The following is a 13251-nucleotide window of genomic DNA, read 5'->3' on the forward strand; positions in this document are numbered from 1 at the left end:
CCTTTTTATACTGTTTTTTCTTAAGACACAAATAGACCTTTCCATGATTGGTGCCTCAAAACTCCAACCATTCTCCACCCCACCACCTAACCTCCGACCTCCTACTCTTCTCCTCCTTTCTTCGTATCCTGGCACCTATCACATTACAGTGTACAGGCGTAATCAGATAGACGCAACCCACAAACGTAAAATGAGCCTAAAGGGAAAGGATGTAAAAAAAGAGTTGAACATGTGTCTCCTACACCAACAAATGATTAAAATATGTTGACAACAAATGTAGACACAAACAGCTGCATGAAAATACCGTCAGCATACACACAGTTACTGTCATAATACAAAAGGCGTAGATATGGGGGGAAAAAAAACAGGACGTACCATTTCTGCTGAAAGGTTTTTGGATAAGTCCCATTATCCACCAAGATAAACTGATACAAGATCCTGGAGAAAGAACACTGTGTGTATTTATTAAGTCAACTGAAAACTACAAAACACAAAACATGCAACAATTACTTGCAGTTCAACTTATAAAGTATTTAGTGCTCCTCCCTTTGGTACATTCCTGCAAAAATGGTTTTTGGGTTAATAATTTTGATTTAAATGTTGTGTATATCTCCATCTGAACATCAATCTGTACACATCTGGATCACGTAATGCCTGAAGATCTCTGTTAATTAAAAGATTTCTGTCACTCAGGTATGGATCATAACAAGCCTCCATACCGTTCTTTAATTACAAGCACAAGTATTTGACACCTATATTGAGTAGCAACATTCTTTCACAATGCTCAAATGACATGACGAAGTATGACATGAAGTGTGTTCCCTGACAAATGCTTATAGAGTAGCATATGTTTTTCACAGGGTCTGAAGTTAGCTGCCAACTGGCTGTCTCTAATCAATAAATTAGAGTTACCTTATGGTGTTGACAGAAGCTCATCACTGTGTGGAAGGCTTGTGAAAGTTAGGTACAAAAAAAAACACATCTATGTGAAGTCAAACGGATATTTTTAATTGTTTTATTCTTAAATAAAACTGAATTTGTTAGAATTTAAACAAGGCATCTAAATAAAATTAATTTAAACTGAAAAATCATCGGAGTGATTACACTAATATAATACTGCATGAGGCAGCCAAAAAAAACCTTCCCAAATTACAACACCAACTTTGACAAATAAACAGTGCACAGTGGCAGGAGAAGAGTCATCACAAATGGGAGTCATGTCTGTATTAAAGTCAAACCATCTGCTCTACTTATCCCCATCACAAGAAGGCTTATTGAGAGGTTAGAAATGATCAAAGAAGCTTAAGCAGAAAGATCCATCACCTGCCTCTGGTCATCAGAGGGCAAATAACTGTCATCCTTCACTCACAGCCGTTCTTTCTAACGGCCAACCATTAAATTTAAGACATGTTTGCATTCCCAGTGCGGTTCTAAAATCCCAGAGCATAAATCACAATATCAAAAAAAGATCATTTAAAGTATACTTTCTCACCATTTAAATTCTAATGTTTGAATCCAGTGACAATGAATGAATGAATGTAATAAATTGTGAGCCAACTGCTAAGTTGCTTTAGCCAAAAACTGCCATTCATATGAAAATACTGTTATTATTGTTTAACCAGCTATTGGTGATTTTATTTTATTAATTAACCTAAGTAGAAAAAGGAACTAAAGATAGTGAATTGGCCACATTTAGACCAGCAAAATATGGCAAGTGTACGGCAGACTCATCTGTTCTTCTCACCATATTTGGCATGTCACTCTGTTCAACCTCTGCCTTGTAAGCAAACTGGACTGAATAAAAGGAGTCCAAGAGGGGCTTCAGAGTGTGTGGTTGAAGACTTGTGAAGCTCCTCTCTGTGGTAAGAACATCTCCTGTTCAGCACTGGGACAGTAACCCGTAGCATTCATTTATTTATACTTTATTTTCTTATATTTTAATATATATTTATGTATGTGTGTATAGCAAATTACAAATTTAATGAAAAATATAACTTTTGTTGCAAATATTGTATTGCTCTGGGTGGTAAAGAATTCCCATATTTAACTCATAGTTTAAAATATTTGTCATAGGGTTGAGTTAGGGTAAGTAAGTAGTTTATTTTCTAACCTAACTGAGAGACTGACAAACACTTTTCCTTAACAGAACTGCGGAATACAAAACTCTTTTCAAAAAGGGGAAGAGTAAGGTATGTAGAAATTAAGATGTAACAATGTTGATTAAGTCAGTTACAAATAAGATCAGGAAATTGATGACACTATTGAATATTGTTCATTTAGAAAACAAGGAAAATATTTTGGTTTTTTGACTCTACACAGACATAAACCGCCACCATGAGTACCGACGCTGAGATGGCCGTTTACGGCAAAGCTTCCATTTACCTCCGTAAGCCAGAGAAGGAGAGAATTGAGGCTCAGAACAAACCCTTTGATGCCAAAACTGCCTACTACGTGGTTGATGCCAAAGAGCTGTACCTGAAGTCCCAAATCCTCAAGAAAGACGCTGGCAAAGTCACCGTCAAAGTTCTGGACACTCAGGAGGTTTGTAAAGGAATAAAAGACCTAAATGGATGACATATCTAAAGAGTTCTACTAAGACAAACTTCCATTTGCAGGAGAGGACAGTTAAAGAAGATGAGGTCCATCCAATGAACCCTCCCAAGTACGACAAAATTGAGGACATGGCCATGATGACCCACCTCAATGAAGCCACTGTGCTGTATAACCTCAAAGAGCGTTATGCCGCATGGATGATCTACGTAAGACAACTTCTCTAAAGAGAATGGAAGTATAGAGATTAAGAAGATAGACAAGGAGTTAACTGTGTTTCCTTTATGAAACCTTTCAGACCTACTCTGGGTTGTTCTGCGTTACTGTGAATCCCTACAAGTGGCTCCCAGTGTACGATTCTGAAGTTGTAAGTGCCTACAGAGGCAAGAAGCGTATGGAGGCTCCACCCCACATCTTCTCTGTCTCTGACAACGCTTATCAGTTCATGCTTACTGGTAAGTCTTCAACTTAACTTTTGCTGCTGAAATTATAACGTAGATACAAACTGTAAGTTAATTGGTCTTCCACTTCAACAGATAGGGAGAACCAGTCTGTCTTGATCACGTAAGTATTCCATTGATTCATTTGTTTATCATAATCAAATATCATGATCTAATTCTTAATGTCTCTTTATACCCAGTGGAGAATCTGGTGCTGGAAAGACTGTGAACACAAAGCGTGTCATTCAGTACTTTGCCACAATCTCAGTGGGAGGAGATAAGAAGAAGGATGCAGGTGCAGGCAAAATACAGGTATGTTAAGGTTTAAAAGGTGGAGTGAACAATTTGCATGAAAGGGACCTCATGTTTAATAACATTTCCATACATGTGTTGTAGGGATCCCTGGAAGATCAGATCATTGCTGCCAACCCTCTGCTGGAGGCCTATGGTAATGCCAAAACTGTGAGGAATGACAACTCCTCTCGTTTCGTAAGTGTCATTTCGTTTTGTTTTTTTTTAATCAGAACACATGCATAATTTCAGTTCTTGTGTGAAGATACCAAACAAATTATCTTTCCTGAACAGGGTAAATTCATCAGAATCCATTTCGGCACAACTGGCAAACTGGCTAGTGCTGACATTGAGACATGTAAGTTATTCTCTTCAGAGTAAAAACAGAAGTAAAAAAACTGCAGAGGTTGACTGATGAACAATATTCACAGATCTGCTGGAGAAGTCCAGAGTGACATTCCAGCTTCCTGATGAGAGAGGCTACCACATCTTCTACCAGATGATGACCAACCACAAGCCTGAGCTTATTGGTGAGCATTCAGTGGAGAATTCTAACCCAAACCCCTTTTGATAATTAAAATAAAAAATAATTGAAAAATGTTATCACTTTTAATTTATCAGAAATGGCACTCATCACAACCAACCCATACGACTTCCCCATGATCAGCATGGGTCAGATCACCGTGGCCAGCATTGATGATAAAGTTGAGCTGGAAGCCACTGATGTAAGTTGTCTTAGTAACAAATATATTAAAGTTCTACATGATTTTCATTGATGCGTTTTTTAATAGTAATATTTTCTTCAAAATGTTTTGTAATACAGAACGCTATTGACATCTTGGGCTTCACTAATGAAGAGAAGATGGGCATTTACAAATTGACTGGTGCTGTGATGCACCATGGTAACATGAAGTTCAAGCAAAAGCAGCGTGAGGAGCAGGCTGAGCCTGATGGCAATGAGAGTACGTATTTGGTGATACAAATGCCCAACAATAGTAACGCTCAAGCACACACTATTATCTTTTAAATGCTTACAATGCAACATACATATTGTTTTAAATAAATGTTTCTGACCAAATATTTTTTAGATGCTGACAAGGTTGCCTACCTGTTGGGTCTGAACTCTGCTGACATGCTGAAGGCTCTGTGCTATCCCAGAGTGAAAGTCGGAAATGAGTACGTCACCAAGGGACAGACTGTGCCTCAGGTAAACATCTTTTTTTGTTGTTGAAAGTATCATCAGTATCAGGGGTTTCCTCTCAACTGTCAAAATACATCAAAAAAGTAAAATAAGTCAAAGTTAAAAAAAACATAGTGAACAAAAAATTGCAAATAAAAAAAATAAATTTCTTTGGATTTAGGTTTCAAATGCAGTGACTGCATTGGTGTCTTGGACATTGCTGGCTTTGAAATCTTTGATGTAAACCTATGTTTTTACTGCTCATCAATTTAAGAACTACATAGAGTACGAGTTCGATTGTGATGACCCAGGATTATTATTGTCTGTTCTACTAGTTCAACACCTTGGAGCAGCTGTGCATCAACTTCACCAATGAGAAGTTGCAGCAGTTCTTCAACCACCACATGTTCGTCCTGGAGCAGGAGGAGTACAAGAAGGAGGGTATTATCTGGGAGTTCATTGACTTCGGAATGGACTTGGCTGCCTGCATTGAGCTGATTGAAAAGGTAAGTATTCACTTCCAAGTTTTGTAATTTTGTATGCTCAACTTCACATGTATGATTTTTAATATTAAATTGTGTTCACCATCTTCTATTAAGCCCATGGGCATCTTCTCCATCCTTGAAGAGGAGTGCATGTTCCCCAAGGCCACTGACACTTCCTTCAAGAACAAGCTCTATGATCAACATCTTGGCAAATGCAAAGCATTTGAGAAGCCCAAACCCGCAAAGGGCAAGGCTGAGGCTCACTTCTCTCTGGTCCACTACGCTGGTACTGTGGATTACAACATTGCTGGATGGCTGGACAAGAACAAGGACCCACTGAACGAGTCTGTGCTGCAGCTCTACCAGAAGTCCTCAGTTAAACTGCTGGCTCTCATCTATCCACCAGCTGCTGCTGAGGGTATAGTGAACTAGAACACTCACACATGTATGTGTTATATTTATATTAAGTCTGCTTAGTTTTATTTGTAATTCAAAACAGATACCGGAAAGAAGGGAGGCAAGAAGAAGGGTGGTTCCATGCAGACTGTGTCTTCACAGTTCAGGGTCAGTTTGGAAATTAAAAATAACAAAAACGTTTTGAATCAGATTATATTTGATGGGGTTTAACTCACTTTGACATACACCTCATAGGAGAACTTGGGCAAGCTGATGACTAACCTGAGGAGCACTCATCCTCACTTTGTGCGTTGCTTGATTCCCAACGAGTCAAAGACTCCAGGTATGTTATCAGTTTTTGTGGTTTCTTTGGTAATTTTATTGTATATTGAGACCTAATATTTAAATATTTTAATTTAGTTTATTTAAAAATATTCATTTACTTACTCTGCCTCTTTTACAGGTCTGATGGAGAACTTCCTGGTCATCCATCAGCTCAGGTGTAACGGTGTGCTGGAGGGTATTAGAATCTGCAGAAAAGGTTTCCCCAGCAGAATCCTCTATGGTGACTTCAAGCAGAGGTGCCACACATTATGATTTAAAGACTTGGCAGTGTTTCCCAAAAAATATAATACAGAAACGTGACAAAATGTTTTCTCCCACATCAAGATACAAGGTGCTGAATGCCAGTGTCATTCCTGAGGGCCAGTTCATTGATAACAAGAAGGCTGCAGAGAAGCTGCTTGGATCAATTGATGTTGATCACGACCAGTACAGATTTGGACACACAAAGGTAGAATACACTTTCTTCTTTACAAGTTTGTTTCTTCTGTCTAGGCAGTGTAGTCTGCCTTACTGCATATGTACAACATTTCTATTTTATGTTTATACATTGTATTTATTATTCAGGTGTTCTTCAAAGCCGGTCTTCTCGGTACTCTTGAGGAGATGAGAGATGAAAAATTGGCATCTCTGGTCACCATGACTCAGGCTCTTTGCCGTGCTTACCTCATGAGAAAGGAGTTTGTAAAGATGACAGAAAGAAGGTATGTTATAAAATGTCCACATTACTGCCAATACTGGCAGGGATATACAAAACTGTTTCTATAACAACATTGTCTTGTGCACAGGGATGCCATCTTCACCATCCAGTACAATGTCCGCTCATTCATGAATGTCAAACACTGGCCATGGATGAAGGTTTACTACAAGATCAAGCCTCTGCTGAAGAGTGCTGAAACTGAGAAGGAGCTGACTCAGATGAAGGAGAACTATGAGAAGATGACCACCGACTTGGCAACTGCCCTGGCCAAGAAGAAGGAGCTGGAGGAGAAGATGGTGTCCCTCCTGCAGGAGAAGAACGACTTGCAGTTGCAAGTGGCATCTGTATGTATATTACAAAAACATGTTTGATCACCTTAAATGTTGTTTATCAAATATTGACACTGATCCTCATTTACCAACGCAGGAATCAGAGAATCTGTCTGATGCTGAGGAAAGATGTGAGGGACTTATCAAGAGCAAGATTCAGCTGGAGGCCAAACTCAAGGAAACAACTGAGAGGCTGGAGGATGAAGAAGAAATCAATGCTGAGCTCACTGGTAAGAAGAGAAAGCTGGAGGACGAATGCTCAGAGCTGAAGAAGGATATTGATGATCTGGAGCTTACCCTGGCTAAAGTGGAGAAGGAGAAACACGCTACTGAGAACAAGGTTTTCATATATTAATATCTACATATCTTCAAATACACTTTTAAGAATAGATGGTAACAGTTTTTTGCTTAAATACACAGGTCAAGAACCTGACAGAGGAGATGGCCTCTCAGGATGAGAGCATTGCTAAACTGACCAAGGAGAAGAAAGCCCTTCAGGAGGCTCATCAGCAGACACTTGATGACCTGCAGGCTGAGGAGGACAAGGTCAACACTCTGACCAAGTCTAAGACCAAGCTGGAACAGCAAGTCGATGATGTAAGTTTCCAAAAATGCTTCAGATTTCCCACATGTATCTTTTCATCATACTCATAATGAACTTATCTTAATTTGTAGCTGGAGGGTTCTCTGGAACAAGAGAAGAAACTGCGTATGGACCTTGAGAGAGCCAAGAGAAAGCTTGAGGGTGATCTGAAACTGGCTCAGGAATCCATCATGGATCTTGAGAATGACAAGCAGCAGTCTGAGGAGAAAATTAAAAAGTAAACTAATATGTTTTTATGGTTGTCAAACTATTAACATGTTTAATCGGATCAATAACAGAAACAATATGTGAAACCAAACCTAATTATGGAAAAATGAATATGGAAGAATGAAAAAGTACAACTCAAATCTGTACTTTGTGTCACTATCACAGGAAGGACTTTGACGTCAGTCAACTCCTTAGCAAGATTGAGGATGAGCAGTCATTGGGTGCTCAGCTGCAGAAGAAGATCAAGGAGCTTCAGGTGACTTTGTACTTCTTTATGGCTGTTTTGGGTGCTATGTGAGGAAACAATGGAAATTAAAGGCTATTTAATCACCTTAAACAGGCCCGTATTGAGGAACTGGAAGAGGAGATTGAGGCAGAGCGTGCTGCACGTGCCAAGGTTGAGAAGCAGAGGGCTGACCTCTCCAGAGAACTTGAGGAAATCAGTGAGAGACTGGAGGAGGCCGGTGGAGCCACTGCTGCTCAGATTGAGCAGCAGACACTTGATGACCTGCAGGCTGAGGAGGACAAGGTCAACACTCTGACCAAGTCTAAGACCAAGCTGGAACAGCAAGTCGATGATGTAAGTTTCCAAAAATGCTTCAGATTTCCCACATGTATCTTTTCATCATACTCATAATGAACTTATCTTAATTTGTAGCTGGAGGGTTCTCTGGAACAAGAGAAGAAACTGCGTATGGACCTTGAGAGAGCCAAGAGAAAGCTTGAGGGTGATCTGAAACTGGCTCAGGAATCCATCATGGATCTTGAGAATGACAAGCAGCAGTCTGAGGAGAAAATTAAAAAGTAAACTAATATGTTTTTATGGTTGTCAAACTATTAACATGTTTAATCGGATCAATAACAGAAACAATATGTGAAACCAAACCTAATTATGGAAAAATGAATATGGAAGAATGAAAAAGTACAACTCAAATCTGTACTTTGTGTTACTCTCACAGGAAGGACTTTGAAGTCAGTCAACTCCTTAGCAAGATTGAGGATGAGCAGTCATTGGGTGCTCAGCTGCAGAAGAAGATCAAGGAGCTTCAGGTGACTTTGTGCTTCTTTATGGCTGTTTTGGGTGCTATGTGAGGAAACAATGGAAATTAAAGGCTATTTAATCACCTTAAACAGGCCCGTATTGAGGAACTGGAAGAGGAGATTGAGGCAGAGCGTGCTGCACGTGCCAAGGTTGAGAAGCAGAGGGCTGACCTCTCCAGAGAACTTGAGGAAATCAGTGAGAGACTGGAGGAGGCCGGTGGAGCCACTGCTGCTCAGATTGAGATGAACAAGAAGCGCGAGGCTGAGTTCCAGAAACTCCGTCGTGACCTGGAGGAGTCCACTCTGCAGCATGAAGCCACTGCTGCTGCTCTCCGTAAGAAGCAGGCTGACAGCGTTGCTGAGCTGGGAGAACAGATTGACAACCTCCAGCGTGTCAAGCAGAAGCTTGAAAAGGAAAAGAGTGAATACAAGATGGAGATTGACGACCTGTCCAGCAACATGGAGGCTGTTGCCAAAGCAAAGGTATTCTCACTAAGGTCCCATATTATAATATTACATAGTAAGTCCACCGAAAATTAACACTGAACTGTTATTTTACTAAAGGGAAATCTTGAAAAGATGTGCCGTACTCTTGAGGACCAACTTAGTGAACTGAAGACCAAGAATGATGAAAATGTTCGTCAAATCAATGACTTGGGTGCAAATAAAGCACGTCTCCTGACAGAAAACGGTACAATTGAATTGTAATACAACCACAGAAATTTGCACTACATGACCAAAACGAGCCAAGTCATCAATTTCAAATTATTTTTTCAAGGTGAGTTCGGCCGTCAAATTGAGGAGAAGGAAGCCCTTGTCTCTCAGCTAAGCAGAGGCAAACAGGCTTACACACAGCAGCTTGAGGAGCTCAAGAGACAGATGGAAGAGGAGGTTAAGGTAAAACAAAGAGCAACTATGACTATGTATGTTGTATTAGAATTTTTCTTCACTATTTAATAAACCTTAATATTATAGGCTAAGAATGCTCTGGCCCACGCTGTGCAATCTGCCCGCCATGACTGTGATCTGCTGAGGGAGCAGTTTGAGGAAGAGCAAGAGGCCAAGGCTGAGCTGCAGCGTGGTATGTCCAAGGCCAACAGTGAGGTGGCTCAGTGGAGAACTAAGTATGAAACTGATGCTATCCAGCGCACTGAGGAGCTTGAGGAGGCCAAGTGAGTAGCTATCAAACATTTCAATAGAGAAAGATGAATAATTATGTTAAACATCAACACTGTTTATCTGTAAAAAAGTAGGAGTTTCAAGGGACTCATAAAGAGACATATTTGTATATTTTAAAGGAAAAAGCTGGCTCAGCGTCTGCAAGAGGCTGAGGAGCAGATTGAGGCTGTGAATTCCAAGTGTGCTTCTCTGGAGAAAACCAAACAGAGACTCCAGAGTGAAGTGGAGGATCTCATGATTGATGTTGAGAGGGCTAATGGACTGGCTGCTAACCTGGATAAGAAGCAGAGGAACTTTGATAAAGTCAGTATTCTATGTCATACTTTTATTTTATTTCATTCATATTACATATTTCATTCATATTGTTTACATAGTGTTTAAAGCTAACTATTTAAATTCATTGTAGGTGTTGGCAGAGTGGAAGCAGAAGTATGAGGAGGGTCAGGCCGAGCTTGAAGGAGCTCAGAAGGAGGCTCGTTCTCTTGGCACTGAGCTGTTCAAGATGAAGAACTCCTATGAGGAAGCCTTGGATCAGCTGGAGACATTGAAGCGTGAAAACAAGAACCTGCAGCGTAAGTTCTTACCTAATTGTTCTTGTTGCCAAACCCTTCCAAATTGTATAATTTATTTATATTATCGTACTTCTGCCTTTTCCCTGCAATACCCACGTTTCCCTAATGGATGGCGTAGAAAATGATAGCCTTTATGCATGACATTTACATCCTAATTATCTTAATTCACACAAATGCTCCAGCTCTCTGCTCCTCCCCTGTTCAATTTTAAGACAATTGTGGCCCGTGAGTCAAAAAGTTTGCCTAAGCATGGATTAAATGATAGGACTTTATAGTACTTTGACACACATTTGACTTTACAGAGGAGATCTCAGACCTGACTGAACAGATTGGTGAAACTGGCAAGAGCATCCATGAGCTGGAGAAGTCCAAGAAGCAGCTGGAGACTGAAAAGTCTGAGGTCCAGACAGCTCTTGAGGAAGCTGAGGTATTTTTCCAATCATAAAAATATCATTATAATGTCTTGTTTTGTGTTATATTAACTACCTTGAAGCAAAGATGATCATTTTCATCTTTCACAACCTCAGGGAACTCTGGAGCATGAAGAATCTAAGATCCTGCGTGTTCAGTTGGAGCTCAACCAGATCAAGGGTGAGGTTGACAGGAAGCTGGCAGAAAAGGATGAGGAGATGGAGCAGATTAAGAGAAACAGCCAGAGGGTGATCGACTCCATGCAGAGCACACTGGATTCTGAAGTTAGAAGCAGAAATGATGCCCTGAGAGTCAAGAAGAAGATGGAGGGAGACCTGAATGAGATGGAGATTCAGCTCAGCCATGCCAATCGCCAGGCTTCTGAGGCACAGAAGCAGCTCAGGAATGTTCAGGCACAGCTTAAGGATGCTCAGCTGCACCTTGATGATGCTGTCAGAGCACAGGATGACGTTAAGGAACAGGCTGCTATGGTTGAGCGCAGAAATGGTCTCATGGGAGCTGAAATTGATGAACTCAGAGTTGCTCTGGAGCAGACTGAGAGGGGTCGCAAAGTTGCTGAACAGGAGCTTGTTGATGCCAGTGAGCGTGTTGGCCTCTTGCATTCTCAGGTAAAAATTTAATCACAAACACTTTGTTTAAAAACTATTTTTTTCACATAGAACACAAGCCTTCTGAACACCAAGAAGAAGCTTGAGTCTGACCTGGTTCAGATCCAGAGCGAAGTTGATGATACTGTTCAGGAAGCAAGAAATGCTGAAGAGAAGGCCAAGAAGGCTATCACTGATGTAGGGTTTTGTTTTATTTTTTAAATAGTGTACCCTTGGTAACCTTTGAGTTATTTTTGCTAATTCCATTATTTGTTTTATTTCTTAAAGGCTGCTATGATGGCTGAGGAGCTGAAGAAGGAACAGGACACTAGTGCTCACCTGGAGAGGATGAAGAAGAACCTGGAAGTTGCTGTTAAGGACCTGCAGCATCGTCTGGATGAGGCTGAGAACCTGGCCATGAAGGGTGGCAAGAAGCAGCTCCAGAAACTTGAATCTAGGGTAAAACATTGATAATATAATGTAAAAATAACACACACAAAAATCTTTATTATAAAAACTAAGTTTACTTTTGTTTTACTCAAGGTGCGTGAGCTGGAGACAGAGGTTGAATCTGAGCAGAGACGTGGAACAGATGCCGTTAAGGGTGTTCGCAAATATGAGAGGAGGGTGAAGGAGCTCACCTACCAGGTATGGTTACCTTGGCACTAAGAGATTAAGTTATTCATATACTATAGTTCACTCTAAAATAAAGAAACATACAAAATTATCTATTTTCTACTTTAGACCGAAGAGGACAAGAAGAATGTTACCAGGCTGCAGGATCTGGTTGACAAGCTGCAGCTCAAGGTGAAGGCCTACAAGAGGCAGGCTGAGGAAGCGGTAAGGACATGACATTAATTATGATATGTTTCATTTTTCCACATGCATTGCGCCAGCCCTTTGTTTATATATTATATTATCTGTTTATCCTAGGAGGAGCAGGCCAACGTTCACCTGTCCAAGTGCAGAAAGATCCAGCATGAGCTGGAAGAGGCTGAGGAGCGCGCTGACATCGCTGAGTCCCAGGTCAACAAGATGAGAGCCAAGAGCCGTGACTCTGGCAAGGTACGGTATACAAACAAATCATTATTTCCAACTTAATTTATTAGTTATTATTATATTTTTTGGTCATTTATATTCTTTACAAATGTAAACTCACTACCACTGTATGTTTTTACAGGGAAAGGAAGCCGCTGAGTGAAAGGGATTTGCTATGTTGAATCATATAATATGATGACATAATAAAGATAATACTGCTACTCTTAAATCCCTGTTTGCTCTGTCCATCTTCATTTATCTGTTTTTTTTTCAGCACACTCACAGCACACACACTTAAAAATGACAATCGAAATTGATATACCCTAAAAAAACCAAAGAATAATCAGGTAAATAAACAAAACTAAAGGTCGACTGTTTGTTTGGTGGGATAGCTAACTTATACTATTGTTCACTGGTTATATAACTGGGTTAAATTTGTCACGACCAGCAAAACAATTTATAAAGTAAATGACTAACTTATCAAACAATCTTAGAACATTTGTACAATATTTGGTAATGAAGGTGATACAGAAAGGTAAAAGCAGTAATGGTTATTTATAAATACTCTCTGTTTATCAAGCTCTGTGCAGTCACCTTGAAACACCACTGCTTAAGAGCCAGAAATGGACTTGGTATGCAAGGTCTACAGTGTCAGTGAAAGTGCTAATCACTTGGCATATATGTGTAAATACCAGGGGGATATCTTTACCAGTCAATCCAAGTATATTTATACTGTGTAATAATACAAAGAATTAAATATTATAAATTGTAAGGGTTGTAACTGTTGTTATCATCAAATATATTGAAACTATAAGTTTATAAGTATATATTTAAAAATAATTTAAAAAATGTAATACATAGATTGGTCTAAAACATCA

At 39.9% G+C, this 13251-nt stretch overlaps 1 pseudogene; it reads left to right on the forward strand.

Annotated features, from left to right (window-relative positions):
• The first annotated feature begins 1836 nt into the window (after positions 1-1836).
• On the forward strand, positions 1837-12602 carry LOC103379497 (myosin heavy chain, fast skeletal muscle-like; annotated as a pseudogene).
• The last annotated feature ends 649 nt before the right edge of the window (positions 12603-13251 follow it).

This window comes from Cynoglossus semilaevis, chromosome 6 (assembly GCF_000523025.1).
Source record: "Cynoglossus semilaevis isolate Cse_v1.0 chromosome 6, Cse_v1.0, whole genome shotgun sequence".
In the NCBI taxonomy this organism is placed as follows: domain Eukaryota; kingdom Metazoa; phylum Chordata; class Actinopteri; order Pleuronectiformes; family Cynoglossidae; genus Cynoglossus; species Cynoglossus semilaevis.